The sequence below is a fragment of the Primulina tabacum genome, chromosome 14, assembly GCF_025594145.1.
Source record: "Primulina tabacum isolate GXHZ01 chromosome 14, ASM2559414v2, whole genome shotgun sequence".
NCBI classification, from domain to species: Eukaryota; Viridiplantae; Streptophyta; class Magnoliopsida; order Lamiales; family Gesneriaceae; genus Primulina; species Primulina tabacum.
In genome coordinates this window covers 29,773,831-29,794,751 of record NC_134563.1, presented here as the reverse complement: position 1 = coordinate 29,794,751, position 20,921 = coordinate 29,773,831, and the positions used below count along the sequence as shown (strand labels likewise).

Below are 20,921 nucleotides of genomic sequence, written 5' to 3'. Positions count from 1 at the left end.
CTATTAATATTAATATCAATATTAATAATAATAAGTTTATTAATATTTTAAAAAATAATAATATTATTATATTATTAATATTAATAAAATTATTATTGATATTATTTTCGGGACGAGTTCGGGGATTTCGGGGATGACAATAATAATCTCATATCCACCTCAAATTACATCGAAAATTCAAAAAAATCTCCGAACCCGAACCCGAACCCAAATACAAAAAAATCGAAGATCCCGTCCAGTTTCGGATTTTGCCCACAAGGCCCCAAACCTTGGGGAAATTTGACATCCCTACTTCCGACTCTCCCAATTTCCTCATTTCCCCTTCACGGGGTCCCAGTCTAGAGTCGGAGCGAGCTCACAGAACACGGCAGAACGCGTGGTGGATACAAAAAGGACGACGTACATGGCTGACGCAACAGCTTCCTTCTTCCTTGAGAGAAATAGAGGTAAAAGGGCTTATTTCTTGACGTGGGAAGAATTATTATTGTGTTTCCTGGGTTTTTAGTTTGAACCTAAAGAATCTTGAAATCAATTCTATTATTTGCAATTTTTACGCAATTCAAGCCAACTTATTTTACCCCTTTTCCTGGTTTTATCTCTTTGTAGCCTTTTCTCACGTTTTCAGTTCACGTCTCCTGCCCACATTAATGCACCGAGTCCAAAACAAGACAATGCTGACGAATTTTTCATGTTTCCATCCCACCAAAATTTGTCTTCTTCGAACAAGAGTTGTATTCCTTCATTTTAGTTGGGTTTCTTCCCTTTTTATTACAATTTTCTTATTTCACCATTTTTGGCGGTGGCGATGGACTGCGGGAGGAAGGCTATGATTTTGATTTTTCTTGTTATGCTGTTGTTGGTTAATGTAATGTGTATGGTGAAGGGCAATATCATTTTCGAAGTTCATCACAAGTATGGTGGCCTTGGCGAGGTGATGGCGACGGCGACGGCGACATTGAGTGCTCTGAGGGAGCATGACTTCCGGCGCCATGGCAGAATGCTAGGTTCCATCGATTTCCAACTACGCGGCGATGGATCATTTTATAATGCTGCGTATGTATCTCTATTGCATGTGATTGACTTGTGCATTTGTTATTTCAAATATGATTTTAAGACAATAATTTCGTGATGTAACTGATGTTCAATGCTGGTTTAACTAATGTACCATGTAGGTGTTAATGTGTTTGTGGTTGTCTGATTTGTTAATGTTTTTGTCAGTTGGCTTAATGTTTCAGTCTACTGTTAGTTTTTTCTTTGCTTCATGTGTTGATCATGCATTAGCATTAAGAAGTGTGTTTGTTATATTATTATTTGCAGTGGATGATGTTTGTGGAATTTTACCATCAGGTCACACAGATATATGAAACAGAAATAAAAGTAAGAACTAATCTGACGAAACACAGATAGTGATAGTATTAAGCATTAGGTGACAGGGTCAAGCGGAGATAGAAAACAGAAATAAAAGTGAGAACCAATATGATGAAACATAGATTGTTTTTAAGCATGTGTTGGATAGGAAATTTTCTATTCCCTTGCTAAGGCTTCGGGCATTTGAACCATTTGTTTTATTTTCCAACATAAAAAATTTGAACATGATATTGTATTCCTTGGACGTCTTTCTATTTGGGTGGATTGTGCTACGAAGGTTATGCTGTAATTTATCTCCGTTTATCTGGAAATCGCTTTAGCTTTATAAGTTTTCTTCAGCAATAGTGAAGTATGGTTTGTTTTCATTCTTTTTAAATATTCTGTAACCAAAGACCTGGGGCTCAGGATGAAAAGCTATATGAGTTTGTGGCAAAGTAATCCATGTACAGGGAGAAAATTTTTGACTGACCATAACTAAAGCACAAGGGTGGAGTTTTATACCTAGGACCAAAAGCAAACTTATATAGCATTTCTTCAGAAAGTAAACACAAACATGCAATAACAATTTTGGCAGTTGGATGGATAGCCCATACATAATTTTGAAGGAATAATTATTCAGGTTCCAAATGGCATCACATGAGTAAATTATTTTGTTCCTTGATTGCAATCACTAGTTGACGAAAGAACACCATATTCATGTGCTGCCTTGTCAGTTGTCAGAATTTCTTGGTGTCCAAATGGTTTTTCTTCTTCAAGATAACGATTATTTTGTGTATCTCAATTGTCATTTAATAAATTGGTGCAGGCTTTATTATACCAAAATAACAATTGGGACTCCTCCAGTTGATTATCACGTTCAAGTAGATACTGGAAGTGATATTTTGTGGGTGAATTGCCAAAACTGTGAGAGATGTCCCACAAAAAGTGACTTTAATGTATGTCTCTTCCTCTTTTTCTTTGTTCTGTTTGGACTCCTTTTATCTTAAAAATTATATTACTGCTCAGCAGTTGAATGTGGCATCTGAAAATTTTCTGCTTGCTGCTAGCACCATCTATGTCAACCATGAACCATCATTTTTCATATATATTGGAGGTCGAATGAATAGTTTACTGTTCAATTAATCCACCAGATACCCTTGAAGCAGTATGACTTGAAGGCCTCCTCCACTGGACAGACAGTTTCTTGTGACCAAGATTTCTGTGCTGCTGAGTTTGATCGTCCGAATCTCAATTGCAAAGTTGGAAAGAACTGTGAATATATAGTCGCATATGGAGATGGAAGCAGAACTGAGGGATTTTTTGTCAGAGATTTTTTTAAACTTGATCGAGTGACTGGGAACCTCCAAACATCATTGATGAATGGATCCATTGCCTTCGGGTTGGTTTGAATTCTTGCTTATAGTTTGTTGTCAGGCTTCTCAGTAAATTGGTTCCAGTGCTTGAATTTTGAGATATTATCAATTCATTAACCATTAACTTGAACCTTCTCAAGATATAACTTATGTGCTAGTCATTCACAAAACTGATTACTGGTGTAGCACCTAGCACTTCATTGGTGACACACAAGTTGAGATTACCAGTTAACATTAATGGAATCAATCCTTAATTGGTATCAGGACTTGAATGTGTATTTAATCCACATATAATTGATTGTTCTGGAACTATATTATATTTGCTTTGCTTTCTAGTTAATAATTTGGCGTAACATTGTAAATGGTGGAAACAAATTTGAATTATGAGATCGTTTGAAATTATTGGTTACAAAGGTTTCAACTGTAAAAATTCATTAACACGTGGCCTTTGTTGTGGATTCTGTCTCAAATGATTGGCTATCTTCTTTATTTGGGATTCATTGGTATTAATGCTGTAAACATTGGTATTAACATCGAATAGTGTATCTGATGCTGTATAACATGTGAATTTTCTGCTTATTTTATTGAAGCCGTGAAACAAGAAAAATCAGTAGACCACAACACATGATTATGACCAAGTATCTCAAGTGGATAATGTTTGAAACAAAATATAAATGCGTCGTCCATAAAGATATTATTTGAATCATTACTTCCATTGCTCCATCCCTTTCGTCATTCATTTATTAACGTAGAGAATTTGAAAAAGAAAGGCTTAATGGAGCACAAAAAATGTCAAGTAGAGGTGCCCCAGTGGCCAATATGTGTGAACCACAACTTAATCTTTTTGTATTGGAGTAGGTATTCGAGCACCTGCATCCAATTACCTTGTGCTTATATGCTTAAACTAGACGAGTCACTAAAACTCTAGACAATTGGAAACATTATAAAGTAATTCAATTCCAGACGCCTCCATCACCCCCATTGGGTGCTCCCCCACCGGTCAGGTAGATGGGTGGGGTTGCATTTGTTTAAGAAAATCTTATATTAAGCTGTCTCTTAAATGCCATATTTTACATATGTGCGCGACTGATTTACTAAGTATTTCAATTGATGGCAATTCTGTATTATTTGAAGTTATGCATGAGCTTCGATGACTTGTTGAACTGTTATAGATATTCATTATTCAGTTATCTGGATATTCATTTATCTATGGTTTATTTTTATTTTTGTGTAAGAAGGGAAACAAATTTGTTAAGATTAAGCGTTGTATGTTACCATTCTCATGCGATATCACATGTACACTCACTTGAAATAAAGTTGCATGACACATGTACTTAACAAAAACCACCATTATGAACATGAGAACAATGCTTATGCAACGATATAAATCCACGCTCTTTCAAAGTATAGAGGTCATATCTTATCTTATGATAATTCCACGTGTATATTCTCATGACCGGATGCTAATAGAATTTCTATCTTTTCCGCATAAAAGACTGGAATTCTACTTTTACTTGCGATTTAATTTTGGAAGGAGCCAACATTCTTCTTCTGGTATGAACATGCTTTTGTGCATATTTAATATTTCATTGTTGCCTTTCATTTGCGTTTAACTTTTATGCGATGTTGCTAAAGTGAATTCCTTCTGCTAACTTCTTAGGATATCCTAGATATGACTTGAGTGGCTGAGATTAGTTGGTGTCTTAACCTATTTCATTGTTTGTGATACTTATTTTCAAAATGAATCTTCTGTAAGAATGTTCTCATAGTTTTACCATGAGCATTCTATGCATCTTACTTGTTTATGATTTTATATAGTTGCTCAGCTAAACAATCTGAAGGATTTGTTTCATCTTCTGGGGCACTTGATGGAATAATTGGTTTTGGACAAGCAAATACATCCATTCTTTCACAGCTTGCTTCTTCTGGAAAGGTGAAAAAGATATCTTCACATTGCTTGAACCACAAGAAGGGAGCTGGCATATTTGCCATTGGAGAAGTGGTGCAACCAAAAGTAAATAGAATAAAACTTGTGCCAAATCAGTACGTGACATTATTACTCATTTGTATGTTTCCTTTTTTCTATTACTAAATCAGAACACTAATGGTTTGTATACCATGTTGAATTTTACACATTAGCTTTTCGTTAATTTAAATTCACACTTGTCTAATTAATTTTTTATTGCTACCATAGGCCGCATTATAATGTTTTCCTGAAGGGTGTTGAGGTGGGTGGTCAATTACTAAATCTTCCCTCTGCTTTGTTTGACGGGGGACTAGGTAGAAGGGCTACAATTGACAGTGGTACAACTTTGGCCTATCTTCCGTCAGAGGTATATCAACAGCTTCTAGACAAGGTACATCTGTAATTAACTATAAAGAGCGTTATTTTCTTGATCAAGCTATCCATTTAGTCCTTGCCATAGATCTGAGAGATGCTTTTCTGATTGTCATTTTACGTACCTTAATTTGTTTTGAAAATGTAATTTTTTTTTTCTTGTTTTGCAGTATTGATGATGAATTTCCTGTTGTTGGCTTTCTTTTTGAGGACTCGATTTCTTTGCCAGTTTATCCCCACAACTATTTGCTAAAAGTTAATGTAAGTAGTCTATATTAATTTGGTAAGATTTTAGTGGTTGGCTCAGTTGCATTTCCAAATTTGCTTTCAATATAATGCGGCAAACATCAAGGATTTCATGATCTTGCTTTTGTGGAAGCATGATGCTATTTATTCTTGGTGATTAATGTATAATTACTGTAATGTACATGACAAAGGAGATAGGAGGCAATTTACTTTGCTATTCATTGCAAAAAAATTCAAATTTATCAAGGATTCTTTGCAGATTCATATCCATGCATAGAGTTGGAACCCCTTAGCAAATATAGCTTTACTTTGTTCACAAATTAATAAGATGGACAGAGACAAAGCTGACTGTAACGATGAAAAATTAATAATGATCTAAAATTAACACGAGTCATGTTGGAAATGTTTCTCCAGTGCTCTTGTAGTGGCTGATCTTTTAACAAACCTCACTTGCCTTTAACATTGCCAGGATGGAAATTATTCGAAATATCATCATGTGAAAAACTTTGAATTTCCAGGATAAAGAGTATTGTATAGGCTGGCAAAACAGTAAAACACATACAAAGAAAGGAAGGGAAATAACTCTATTGGGAGGTATATTCAAGTACTTTTTCCTATATTACGTGTATGGATTCACACAAGTATTTTTTATCTGTTATTTTTGACAAAGAATAATCACTGGCTTAATTTGGTAGTATCACGCTCTTGTTTTGAGGATATCTTATTCTTTGGTAAGTAATCAGTCAAACAAAATAACTCATGATTTTGAATTGCCTTTGCATTAGTTAAATTGTGTTCATCTATGCTAACTGGGTCATAAAAATCTGTGATAATCTAATTTTCCTTTTGACAGAAAGTTTTAGTCAGTAGATTAACTGATCAGCAATATCTGTGCAAATGGGAAGGTATGCCAACTACAAAATAATAGAAGGAAAACAAAATCATTAAGACCCCTCCCAGCTTGATTTTCCTGATAGCCAACACCATTATACCTAACCTTGCCGAAGTGTCCATATTGGACAACGAGGTAGCAGTTTCCTGGCTATCCTTTAGCTCTAATTAATGGGTCTGCATGAATCAAGCCAGCTTGTCATAGAATTGGTTGCTTTTTTTAAAAAAGGGAATTATGAATTTTTCAAGCTCTTTGACTCAGATGATTCCCATCGTATTTAGATTTTATTCCACTGATTGTCTACGGTGACGATAGAAAATGCAGGGATACTGTGTAATTGTGCCATAAAATTGTACAATATAAACTGTGAATAGTGATCGACGATTTCGGTTGGGAATAAATCTAGCAAGCGGACTAGGTCAAGTAATAGTATTTGGAGATGAGTCCAGGTATCGTACCCACAGAGATCGATGTTTAAATACTAGAATATGAATTATTTTTCCTAATTTAGGCTAATAAAATTCAAATGATGGGAGATAAATTAATTAAAACTAAATAAGACGATTTAAATAAATTAACTAAAGCAAAACTAATCCAAACTATTAATTTAGACGAAAATTCAAATTATTTAAAAACGACTAAGGCGCACAACGGTACCGAGACAACTTATAATCTACATGTCAAATTCATATTCATTAAATTAATTATTTAATTCACGACGGAATTCCCAAAAATTATTTATTAAACGATTCCTCGAATTAATAAACCTAATTAAATCTAACAGTCCAATTATTCCTAACTGAATTTAATTAGATTCAACCGCATTAGATCGCTGTGAAATTCCAGTTTTTCAACCTAAAGTCGCACACTGAAATCGAATACTATTTCTAGTCAATTTAACCATGTGTTGATTGATGTGTGAAGCAAATATTAATCTATCGCCTTCCGGTTTTAGATTAACCAACAAATATTCAATTTAATTGGCCAGATTAAAAGAACACGTGATAAACGACATCAATCAATGAATAAAATAAATAATCTAATTGAATTAAACTCAAAACATCAAAAAATAATATGTCTCGGCCCCTATCATGGCCTTAGTCTATAAAAATCTACTCCATAAACTTAAAATAAAAGTCAAAATCAGTGTTTAAATTCAATGAAGAAAACATAGTTAAGAAAGAAGGAAAAGAATTCTCAATGATTTGTAGCGTGTGTGCGGAATTCCTCTTGCTTCTGCCCTTCACTCTTCCTCCCTTATGTTCTTCTTCCGCGGTGATACTACTTCAAAGTAGCTTCTGTTCTCCTCTCTTCCGCGGTCTTCTGCGCTTCTTTCTTCCTGTGTCGGCTCCCTGTACGCTTCTTTTATCCTTATCAATGGGCCTCTTCCTCCAAATCTTTTTAAGGCCCATCTCAAATAAAAGGAAGTGTAGGATAATATCTTTATTAATATTTACATAGATTTTTCAAGATTTCAATATCATCAAGGAATAAAAATATTTTATTTTCTTTTTTATGATATTTTTTCTTTGAAGTCTTGTAAATTCATCTTTTGTTCCAAATTTAATCATTTTCCTCTTTTATTCAAATCTACAATTATTAATTCAATTAAGCACATAATTAGAGATAAAAATATTAGATAAGGACAAATATTATTAAATCAAATCCCTAAAATTTTTTCAAGATTTGGCCTTATCAAATAGTTAACACAATTTTCAGATTCAACATTGAAAACAGTCTAAACTATACGTGATCCTTAATTAGCTGATTTTGGATAGCTGCTGAATTTTCTTCTGTAAAGTACCTACAAAAGGCTATAGTCTTAGGGAACAAAGTATGGCTGACTCTAAATAATTGTGCCTAATCCCCCAATCGGCCAGATAATAGCAAGAGAACATTCAGCTCAAGTAAGAATAGAGTTGGAGCCAACTAAACAATCTCCTAGCCAGGCAGGTCTTAAATATGGAGCATCACAAATTAAAAGTATGCCAACAAAGCGTGGGATCTTCATCACCACTTACGAAGTAATCGAGTGAAGGTATAACACAAGAAACAATTGATGGCCCAACATAGTAAAACCTCATACCTCTCAATCCGTTCACCAAGTCAATAAAACCTTAATCAGTACAACGAGAATTGCCATTCGTTGAAGTTGTTACCAAGGCTCAGAGGATCAACAACGGTGCTCACACATTGATTTAGTGCCAAAACTATAAAAAATGATCACATACTAATTGGTTAGCTGAAGTTGAGAAATATGGATAACCTTGTATTGAGAAGATTTTTATCGCTGATATTTGGAATAGGAAGAGGAAACATCAACATGAGTGATTAGAGTCGACCAGTGGATGGGCCGTACCAACCTATCATTAAAAATGGTGGGTTGGGTTACGATTTCAGCCACTCATTTGAAGGCGGGTCAAAAAATGTCAACCCGTTTGGGTTGCGAATTGAGGCGGGTCGGCTCGCTATTATTTAAAAAAATAAATTTTTTATTAATTATTAAACAAGATTTTATTAATTATTAAACGATTACTCTATAGTTATGTGAAATTTGGGATCGTGTACATTTAGTGGGAATTAAATGTGTAACCATGTTACGTTTCTAGTATTTCCAAAATTATAAAATAAGTACTCAAAAGATAAAATAAAATTACAATCGTAGATTATTTGAGAAGTAAAAAATATAATTAAGTTGTATTATCGGTGGGGAAAAAAATAAGATGCAACGTTATAAAAATAAATAAATTTAGTAAATATCATCACTCGCATTTAATAAATAATAGTTATATGTGTTGGGTATTTTATAATAATATTTTTAATGTATCATTTGATAGGTAAAGTATATGCTCGATTCTTTTGTCACGTGAATTGTCAATTCTATCAAATATTTGAGAATTTTTATTAAGAATATGAAGCAAGGATTTTAAGAATGGATGTTATTTTTTTTTTCAATTTTGGCGAGTTGTCCCGCCTAACCCGCAGTCCGCAACCTGAGGCGGGTTGGTTGTGTAATAGGCAAGAGTTAAGGACAAACTGCTGAAATCAAAGATGAAGTGTCGGAAGATTCAGAAATAAGGAATTGATTCGAAGGATTTTATTTAGTTTCACGGGTTGGTTGTGTAATGGGCAAGAATTAAGGACAAACTACAGAAATCAAGGATGAAGTGTTGGAAGATTCAGAAATAAGGAATTAATTCGAAGGATTTTATTTAGTTTCCTTTTTTAATATTGCATGCATTCTAGCCATGGACAGGGGAATTACGGCATATTTCTTGTTAGGGAAATTAATTGTCTTCCTTATATTTAAATAACTATTGTTGCAAGGAGTAAGAAAATCCAGAATTCTAAAATCAAATAGTGAGGTTATCTCAAAATGAGCCCCGAAACCCTATCCAAAATACATTGATCATCCCATAACATGATCCAGACCTGAGATCATAACAAGTTGTATCAGAGCCAATCGTGATGGGGGGATTCCAAGCACTACAACCACAATTCGAAGCTTTTGTAAAGTTGTATCAAGAGGACATGACACCCAATGAAAGAAGGCAGCAATCTCTTCTTGATCAATTGGAGGAGATATCCAAATGTCTGTCAACCTTGCGATTGGAAGAAGATCGGGGCAAAGACAATAGCAATTAATGGGGAACCACCGACCAGCATTTATGAAGGATATATAGACAGCGATGATGACTTATCAAAAGTACCTCAAAATTTGAAGCTAGATTTTCCTCGGTGCAATAGCCAATCAGACCTGATGAGATATCTCAGTCAATGTGAAAGTTTTTTCGACACCAAAACGGACCGGAGAAAGACGAGGAAAGATTGACTTCTTTCCACTTTGAGTGCAATGGCGACCCCTGGTTCCTCAAATGGGAACGAGATAGTCCAAAGTTAAAGTGGGAAGAATTTAAGAACTACCGCCATTTGCAATTAATCCTTGGATTACTCCAACAACACTTGTTCTTGAAGCGGTGGAGAATTTTTCAGAATAACAAGAGAGCAACGATAATTTGGAAGATCCTGGAATATCTGTTTTTCGTGCTTGAGGACTAGCACGATTTCCAAGGGGAGACGTGTAATGGGCGACTTAAGAACAAACTGCTGAAATCAATGATGAAGTGGTGGAAGATTCAAAAATAAAGAATCAGAAAGATTTTATTTAGTTTCCTTTTTTTAATATCATGCATTCTAGCCATTGATAGAGGAATTCCGACAGATTTCTTGCTAGGGAAATTATTGTCTTCCTTGTATTTAAATGACCATTGTTGCAAGGAATAAGAATATCCATAATTCTAAAATCAAACGGTGAATATGAGGTCGCGAGGTTCTCTCAAAACGAGCACCCTATCCAAAATACATTGATCATCCTATAATAAGATCCAAACTTTGGACCATAACATGTTGAGGTTTCTCCAAACCGCCATACTGGCGGGCCAGCCCGTTTTGACAGCTCTACGAGTGATGCCTCTAACCTTATGGCGATATGACCTATTTGAAGATATTTTCGAAGCGACTTACAAGCGAAATTGGCCATAGCTTAGGTCCATAACTTCCTTTTATATGCAATAAACGAATGCCTGAGAAGTTGTGTTTCAACCCTAATCTTTTGGAAAGCTTTGCAAGAAATTTCTCAAAGACACATAGCAAAAGCTTTAATCAAATGACCTCTATTATATCAAATGAGACCATTAATTATTACAGTTCGGGTTTCCATGGAGCACATCATTCATATTCATCTTAATCTATCTACTGAATGGTTTTCCGGCCATTAATTATTGCGGAGCCCAGGTCTCATTCATCTCAATATATCTACCAAATCGATTTTTTCCCCCCCGCAAAACTAGAACCGGAGGACAATCCTACCATCTTGTAGGCAAAGCTTAAACGATGACAAAACCGATGTGTCTCTTTTGAAGCTGTCATTCTGAGTGAGAGAGCGAACCTACAAATTGATGCGATTCTCGATTTTCTATCACTAATTTCTGGAAAAACAGAGTAGCCACTGAATGAAAAGGAACCAGGTGATGGATGATCCATATTGGTATTGGCGGAGGATGATCACCACTGATGAGAATGTAGATAGAGTAATAAGCGTTCAAGAGACTTAATTGTAATTGAATACCAAAATGATTGAAGAACCAGTTGGAAACGTCCCACTTGTAATTTAGATTTGATGTCCATGCAACATTGAATAAAGTAGAAACAAAGTTAAGTGACTTTATTTTTGAGCATTTGAAAGATACCATTTCCATAATATGTTGAGATGAGATTGAAAACGTCTATTGCATTTAATGTTATTTCAGTCGACATTGACAAGTTGGTTACTTCAACACATTTTTCTTATGAATAGTACATGCATGATATCTTGTAAGCATGTTTGGGAATACTTTTTGTAGAATCGGACTTAAGAGAAATATCAAAATAATTTCCAAAAAGTTATAATTTTCCTCATTAAAAAAACTGTTATTATGAAACGACCTCGACTTTTTTTTTATAAATAAATCATAAACTCGAAACTTACTAATAAAGTAACTTAACATTTTCGTAAATCATAATAATTCAACATTTAAAATCTCAAGTGTATAAAAATATCCCTAAATCATCAACTAACCAAAAATCCTACGTCGACCTTTATAAAGATCAACTAACATAAAATTAAAGCATAAAAATCCCTAATAAAATCATTAGCAAAAATCTTTAATTCTTTTATCTATCAAGCTAGTGCGGAAACATAAATTCTCTCGGGAGTGTACTGCAGCACTCGATCCAATCAAACGTCAGCGTCTCCCATAATATCATCAAATCCTGCATCATACAAACCTAGTGAGTCTAATGACTCAGCACGTTCTAAACATGAATAACAAATAATGCATATACAATCACAAGCATTAAAAAATCATACTTTTATTTAAAATAGCTTTTGAACAATAATAAACCATTTAAAATAATTCAGGCATAATTAAATCATAAATCGTAAAATCATTTAAAATAACTTTAAGAATAAATAACTCATTTGAAAAAAATAGCTTTTAATCATATAACATAAAATCATTTTAATCGTAAAGCTTTCAATCATTTATCATTTTGGGTGAAATTTGATCCTTGAAAGTGACTAGCTTTTATCCTTTGGTCGACTGATCAGTCTTCAGCTCCACATGGTCCATGGGGGTGGGCAGTAGGCTCCACTGTCGAAATACGATCGTCGGGCTCTCTCAGGAGCCTTCTCCCATAGACGGGCCCCTCTGGGGCCTTTTCCCAAAAATGGGCTCCCTCTAGGGCCTTCTCTCGTAAATGGGCTTCCTCTAGGGCCTTTTTCCTCACGACATCCCCACAAAATCATATATCATTTGTCACAATCAATTCATATCCCTTAAAAATATTTTTTTCCTTTTTTTTTGAAATCATAAAATATCATATCTTTCCAAAAATAGCATTTTAAACAGTAAAAGTTGCACAGCTTTACCATAAATCATAAAATATCACATCTTCATGAAAATCATCATTTTAAATCATAAAATATCATTTAACATGCATTATGATCATTCGGGACGCTGCCAAGCTTTTACGTATTTTTCCAAGTGTAAAATGACTATTTTACCCCTAAACGTAAAATTTCTCGATTTTATCTTTTTAATACTTTTAATGACATGGGATTATCTCAAATAATTAGTTAAGCTTAAATCTACTTTTTGCATAATTTTATTCAGCTTAAATCTAGGCTTTTTAATTAATTCTTTAATTAACTATTCGTGAGGCGTCAAAACTCAGTATTTTGATCCCAAATTTTAAACATAACATTTTTATTACCTAATCTACCCTTGTGAGCCATGAACCACACCCGTGGATCCCTGGTTCCAATTATTCTTATTTAAATCTCGAAATTGACACATATATGAACAACCCGAGCCATCTTCCAATTTACTCGAGCCATGGTCGAGCCACCTCGAGCCAAACCCGAGCCAACCCACCTAGGCACCCTCCTGACCAACCCTGACCCTTGGACCTAGCCCCTAACTCGCGCACAAGCCCATCAACCAAGCACCAAAGTTCTGCGCACAATCTCTTCCACGCTACAAGACTCCTAGCCAACCTAGGACACTTCCAGTCGAGCCACCACCGAGCCCACCTGACCCTAACCGATCTGGACCACGCCCAGACCCAACCAAGCCCAGCCCAGACCCTTGAACCCAAGCATCGAGCCACCTGAAACAGACAGCAGCTTGCGCGTGACTCCGTTGCGCCTATGCTTCTCCTACCTCGACTGGGACTCTATGCTCGAGCCACCCATGAGCCCGATCCCCCTTGACCCTCTTTGGACCCTGAGCCAACACCCAGACCATCTAGCCCAGCCCTCTCTCCTGCTTCCTTCTGAAAACTCTCGGCCACCCTTGAACATGTACGGGAAGAGTCCTTTCACGCCAGGACTCTTCTCCAGCCTCTAAGCGCGAGTCCTACCCTGCTAGGACCCTTCCTAGGACCTAACCACATCCAGTAAGAGCCCTCCTCACGACCTGGTCGAGCCCTAACCCCTCATGCACAACTAGCCGAGCCCTTGACCCTTGCAAAACCCATGAACCCTTCGGTCCTCTCCTGATTGTTTCCCACGGTTTCCAGCTTTTGTTTTCTATTGAATTACTCATATTTCATTCATATTTAATCATATATTGGCAGCTTAACCCTCGGGAATCATAACGTTACAACAACAAGCGTAAAATCGTTAAAACTTTGAAAATACATAACATGCCGTAAAATAATCGAACACCAATATTTTTCATGCATGATCAATTAAAACACACATCTTATGATTCGTATGATGTTTAAAGAGTTTAGAAAACAAGTGCCTTTGCGTTTACAACGCTCGAATATTCAATCTTCGGCGAGGGTGCGAAGTTGGACGACCGGACGACGAAGAACCCAAGCTTTTCTTCCTTCCTTGTTTTCGAAAATTCTAGTATGTGTGAGTGTGTGTTTCGGCTGAATCAAGCTGAATTGTGGTGTTATGAAAGCCTAGGAGTCCTTTTATAAATTAATCAACATGTAAATGGGCTTTGGTTTTGGGCCTTAATGCTAGGAGCAATTGAGCCTACTTAAAATAATTAAATTGGGCCCAATAACTCTTATTTAATTAAAACATAAAAGTTTATAAAATTAGTTTCCCAAAATAATATTTTTGATCCTTTAAAAACTCCTCGTTTGCCCAAAACCGACTTCCCGGAAAAAAATCTAGCTCGACTTTTAAAATAATTCGAACTCTAACATTTTTAAGAAAAATTAAATCATTTTTAATCATATTAGGAAGCCTTGCAAATATTTAATGAAAAATAAATATTCTTGTCTTGGTCGTCTCCGGTCTGCTTTCCCCTACCTATCATCGAATATTCGGATAAAAATCCTTAAATTTTATGAAATCATGTCATATTATCATGCAATCATGCCTTTAATCATTTAATAAATATCATGCAAGCATTTAAAATCAAATAAATAAAACAATTTAGCAATTAAAATAATTTGCATGCATGTGGTTTACGTAAGTTGGTTTTTCGGGTGTTACATATTATATGCACGATGTTTATCATGTTGATATGCTGAGAAAACATCGAGCAAAATAATCGATTCATTGATAATTATGAATGAAAATGTTATATGATATACATGTTTTCTTATCCTTGCAAGTAGGAAAATATATATATAATGAAGGAAACTAATTGATTAAATCTATTACCAATAATTTTATGATTATAATTTCAGGCATGGGTCAGGGCAGGTCTAGGTGGTTCTAGCAATAGTTTGGGAATCAGGTTCTAGCAAACTTGACTCAATCCTGATCAACTACCATCCCTACCTAGACACCAACTTTATGTGGCTTATCCACAAACTTATGGTCGCACCATCACCCCCAACAGTAATTTTAACCTCAGCATGATTAAAATTTTGAGCAATTCAATGCTACTGGGTCGTAAACGAGGATACTCTCCTTCTCAAGTTGGTGTTGAATGATATTCGTATTATTTGTTAGTCACTCTTCCGTATAACAGATTCACTTCATACTACTTATCTTAAATGACAAAGTAAACTAGAGAAATAAAACATATACTGTTCATGAGATTAAAGTAGGAGTTATGACTTTGCAAGCTGGATAATTTTATCCAACTGCGTGGACTAAACAACTTGAGCTTTTTTGCTTTTACTGTGCAATTTTGGGAACTGATTGGTCAACTTGAGGTTGACATGGTTTCTGACATGGCCGATGAGTTAATAGCCGACTTCATGGTATGTGTTTTCCTTTGAAAGGCTTATGATGCTCAATTTACATGTCAGAAAGGCCTTATTTCATCCACACACAGATTATGAATTCTATCTGTGCTCAATTGAGATGAGGGATCGAGTGGCAGAGATAGGTTTCCTCTGAGGAATGAATGGACATTGTTTTGTGTTCATTTTAGAACCTTATGGCGATGATACAATGTGGGAAAAGATCGAACTTATGAACAGTTGTCGATGATATTTATGAACGAAATTGCACCAGATTTGTAGGCTTTCTTATTTCTTAATATAGAAAGAGATATCCATGATTAAGGAAACTAATCTATGAAATTTGTCATCAATAATATTGAGTTTACAATTGAAGACAGGATGAAGACAATCTCTGATTAATTTATTGCCGTGAAATTGGGAATGATATCATACTTTTCCAACAATTAGTTGAGCAATGTGCTGCAATAATTTGTTCTCTACTTCTCTTTGTTTATCTTAATATATTTATGGGTTCCAACCAATGATATCTTTACTTTAATTCAGAATATCAACTGATGACTTGTCTCCTGAATGGAAATAGATATTAATTGAAGACTTGCGTGTCAAATATGCCCATGAATCAATGAATTTATTTTTCTGTTCTTCTGTTTGCAGATATTGTATTGTCAGACAAGCTCATTTTGTATGACCTTGAAAATCAGAACATTGGATGGACTGAGTATGACTGTGAGTATAATTTAGTATTTGATTTCCTCTACACTCATCTTTTAGATTGTCCATATCTTTCCTATTAAATATTTAGAAATATTTGTGGTAGGGGGTAATCCCTTGATGTTAGATAACTTTCCATCTTGATATATGAGATTTCCGTGGGGCTTTATTTTTACCTGTGCATATACTGTGCATATACATTTGCCTGATCATTTTTGGTGAGTGCTTGCTGTCATACAACTTCTCAAATCAATTAATTTCTCTACTTGCTTCAAGAATAAAAAAACGTAAACTTTTTTTTGAGTTTCTCTTGTATCCATCAAGTTATCTTCTATGGGTTTTAGGATTTACTGAAGTGAAGTTGAGTTAAGCATTTATCCATAAGTGATATTATTTAGAGTTGCAGACTTTGCCTGGTGAGGTTCATTTCGACTTGTAAGCTGGGAATTTTCTCTGGTCTCAGGGTTTGACTCTCTGTTATCTTCGTCTGCTATATATGTGTGAAATGAATAAAGAATTTCTTTTGTATCCTCGTTATAACTTTTGTATCTTACAAGTTCTCTTAAATTTCTTCTTGGTGACTTCTGATATTCCATCAAAATTTCTGTGGTAGGAATCATTATTATGTCTCGAGTATCCTGCAACTTTACCAAATTATACAAAAACATGAGATATGCCTGCCAATCATTTAATTCTTATTGTATTCAACAGTGGAGATTAATTCTTATAAACAAAAACAGTGGAGATAAATATGTCGGTATATATAATGTCAACCGAAGTATACGCTGTCTGGAAATTTGAGATTTGTGCTGTAATATTGACCCTTTTGCTGGATAAAATGTGCATGAAAACACAGCATACACTAAACTTTTTTTTTGGTCGCAGGCTTATCAAGCATCCAAGTAAGAGATGAAGAGAGTGGAAATGCTTATTCTGTGGGTGCCCATTCTATATCATCTGCTTTATGTCCGTCTGCGGTTAACGTAGTGTCATTCCTTTTGTTAATAGCCGCGCTATTCTATCTGATAGAATGAACTAGTTAACAGCTCTGGAAGTGTTTGTGATGTAAATAAACGTTTGAGCTGAGAAATACGACGTTGAATGTCGGAAATAAGAAAAGTGGAATTTCTGCGAGTCTCCAACATTAAACATGCTTTTCTTTATCCCAATCCCTTCCCCATTAAAAGGCATCTTTCGCTCCCGAAAGATTAACCAAGACGTCAACTCCTATGTTGAACACATGTGAACATATCTAATTAGTGAACTAATTAGCATTTCCGTGCAACGCACGTGCATTGTATGTGCATGTTTGCACGTATGTTGCACGTAGATATGAATTAGAACTATTTAGATGTAATATAAATTAAAATATTTGAAGTTTAAAATATTAAATATAACCTGCAAAACATATGCAATGTTTGCACGTGTGTGTTGTACGTATATACTAATTAGATGTAATTAGTTTTAAAATATTTGAAAAGTTAAAAGTTCAACTTCAAGCATTGTATGATTTTAACTTGTTTTAATTCTTCTTGTTATACAAATAGAATGAACAATTGTTTATATTTGAAATGTTTAATTTTTTTTTTGTAAAAACATTTTATATACGTCTAATGTACAATAGATATGGATTAGATGCAATATAAATTAAAATCTATGGAGTTGAAGATAGAGTTTCAATCATTGTATTTACGTAGAAGAATATCAAGAAATTGAGTTTCGATTTTTTAGCTTGAATATCGAACTCGATTCAAAGCTTTGCGTAGTAAATATTCTTTAATAATTTGACTCAAAATATTTTTGCGAAGTATTCGTCGTATTGTTCTAAATATTATATAATTATTGTTTACTAATAAAGTAGTAAAGACGGTAAACAATTTGTTAAATATGGAACAAAATTTGAATTTGAATTTAGTTATAAAAAAAAATTTGATTATGTTTAACTTGAATTCGAAAAGTTCGAATACGAATAAAATATTTTCGAGTTAAAATTTGATTTAACATATTTCTAATTTGATTTGATACCTGTATCATTCCAACTGAATGAAACTAATTTCCCTTCTTTCCTCGTCTGCCGGGCAACTTCTTCTTCTTCACTTGCCTTCGATGCCACCTGCATCAAGCGTGCGGCCCATTTGGCTGACAATTCTGCAGGCTTTACGGCCCCACATCCCAACTTCGGCTGCGTTATAGCCACTGCCGATGCTCAAGAGAAAGTTGTTGTGGGCGAGGGATATTTATATGCGCAGGGAACCACCCCACCAGAAGTGCAGGCGGTGCAGGATTCTGGTGATCGCTGATGTGCCGCCGCCGCTTATCTCAACATGGAGCCAAGTTACTGCCTTGGAGACCGAACTGTGGTCTCTGCTCTAATCCAGGTGAATAGTCATTCTGCAATTTCTATGCTGTATATTGTGCTCCATCCTCGACCTCTGTTAAATTCGAACAAAGCTCTTACTTGAGTGTTTCTCGCTTAATATTACTTAAAATAAGACTATAGACTTTCATAGTTCAGTGGGAATTATTGTTGCACAATATATCGAACAATAGAATACAAGTAAACTTTCGTAAAAACCAATGAACTAACTATATACTTTCATAGTTCGTGGGAGCACAATATATCGAACGATAGAATACTAGTAAACTTTCGTAAAAACCAATGAACTAACTATTTACTTTCATAGGTCGTGGGAATTATTGTTGCACAATTAACTCAAGATGTGAAAAGCCATGAGACATAATTTTTATTCAAATTTCCAACAATCCTCACATGAATGAAGATTTATACAAATCTTGGTGACAAAGTTCTACAGTTTGAATCATGCATATGATAGGTATGTGTTACCCTTTGAACCGTCTCTTATGAAATATATTTGCTTTACTAGCTGACCAATAGACATGATATCCTTGAACTGTTCTGCCGTTAATTAAGATATAATTCACACAAGACTCTCCCTGATACTATTCAGTTCTCATGATTGAGTTCGTTTTGGCCATGAACACACGTCTGGTTCTACGCGAGGATCTAGAATTGAGCCTTACGATTCTTTCGAAGCGGCCCCACTTCTCTCATATTCTCTCAGTCAGAATCATTAAAAGTCATGGTATCTTTTGTATATTCAAGGACTTTATCTGATATGGAATGAGATTTGTGTAACTGAAGCTCAAATGCGTTGAGAATATGGATTCAGTGTACAAACAACAGCATGAGAATCAAATAAGTTCACCAGTTATTGCAACTTGAAGATAAAATGGTACTTCGAAGTGGAAATGTCACATTGCTAGGTAAAACAGCTGCTAGCTGTTGATTGGAGGCTTCATCTGGATTTTGGTATAGCTTCTACAGGAAGTTCTCAAAACTACACTCGTTCTTACTACATGAATGGAAGAGATTATGTAATAAATGGAAGTTGCGATGAACAAGTGGTTCGTGTTTGTTGTGCTCAGATAGGGAGGCGGCTCAGGGATGTATCATTGGAGGATAAAAAAATTTCTTTCAATTCTTTACATGTATGTATGGTTTCACATTTCATGTAAGTAATTATATAAGGTAGACAGTGTAACACGATATTTTACATAAAAAGAGGGATTTTCAAGAAAAAGGTGTACTTGCATGCTTCATACTTCACTGACATGGAGTGTGGCATATTTACCATCCGATGATTTTATTATCATTTCTATAGTACCCCTAAGGTTTTATTGCATGACACCACCACTTCCATCATGAATAATCTAATAAAAATTATTTGTATCTTCGTCAGGGTAAAAGGGCAGGGACACCGATGTTTATGCAATCATTGAGAGGCGATCCTATCAGGGTAATTTAACTCTCTTGTGTTCCAACCCTGTGTGTGTGTGTTTTTTAGGCTGTCTCCTCACTTCATCAATGTCAGGTCATATATTCTCAAGTTCAATACTCTGGATTCTTTAACTTCATAAAGTTTGAAATGAAAAGTGAACACTCAAATTTAATACCTGAAGCATGATTGATCTTTAGTAGTCACGTTTCTCCTCGTGATAGTTCCAACTAGGTATCAAGATAATTTAGGTAAGCACAACAATTTCCTTTGAACTTGTGTACTGCGAATTTATGGGTATTGTATGGTAAAAGTCTCAGTTAGCAGGACATTTGTTTTTTCTGTCTAACAACAAGATGGTTTTGTGTTTACCTAGCTTGTGGTAATCATCCAAAACTACTAAGATTACTACACTTACCTTTTTGGTGATACCGTCAGTCAGTTCGTAGGAATTTGCAACAAGGTTTTCCTTCTTGATGCAGCACTTCATGGTTTAAAAGGTTTCATCTCATATACTCAATGTCCATTTCTCGCTGTTGATTGCAGGATTTTAACATGGGTATTTTGGCTGCTTATATACGTCCCAGCTCAAATTCAGAAATCTTCAAGGTTAATTTTGTCTGTTGTTTTCTCATCTGTTACTTATTACAAACGCGAGCGAATTGTGGTCCAATTTGTTCTCCAGAAACTTTGACATGTTTCAGCATGCATGTAGGTTAATCTTCTAGAACCCAGCGACCATGACAAAACATACTCTTACACTCATCGATCTCACTCAATTAACGGAATGGGCGGTTGATGTTGTGCTCCAGTGCCACAGCAAAGGATGTAAGCATATTAGGTTATGTATTTAAAGATTTAGTGAATAATGTAGATGGAAGCTCAAATTTACTTCTCATATTCAATGAAGTCATAGATAGATAATTGCCGAAGTAGACGCACGTGAAGTAATAGGG

At 35.1% G+C, this 20,921-nt stretch overlaps 1 long non-coding RNA gene and 1 pseudogene across 1 annotated transcript; both read left to right on the top strand.

Annotated features, from left to right (window-relative positions):
• Positions 1-276: 276 nt before the first annotated feature.
• LOC142524067 (aspartic proteinase 36-like) lies at positions 277-17,332 on the top strand (annotated as a pseudogene).
• A 2,573-nt stretch (positions 17,333-19,905) lies between these two features.
• Positions 19,906-20,845, top strand: LOC142524068 (uncharacterized). The gene is made up of 3 exons (XR_012814821.1): positions 19,906-19,986; positions 20,512-20,574; positions 20,681-20,845. It is a non-coding gene; the product is annotated as an uncharacterized LOC142524068 (long non-coding RNA).
• The last annotated feature ends 76 nt before the right edge of the window (positions 20,846-20,921 follow it).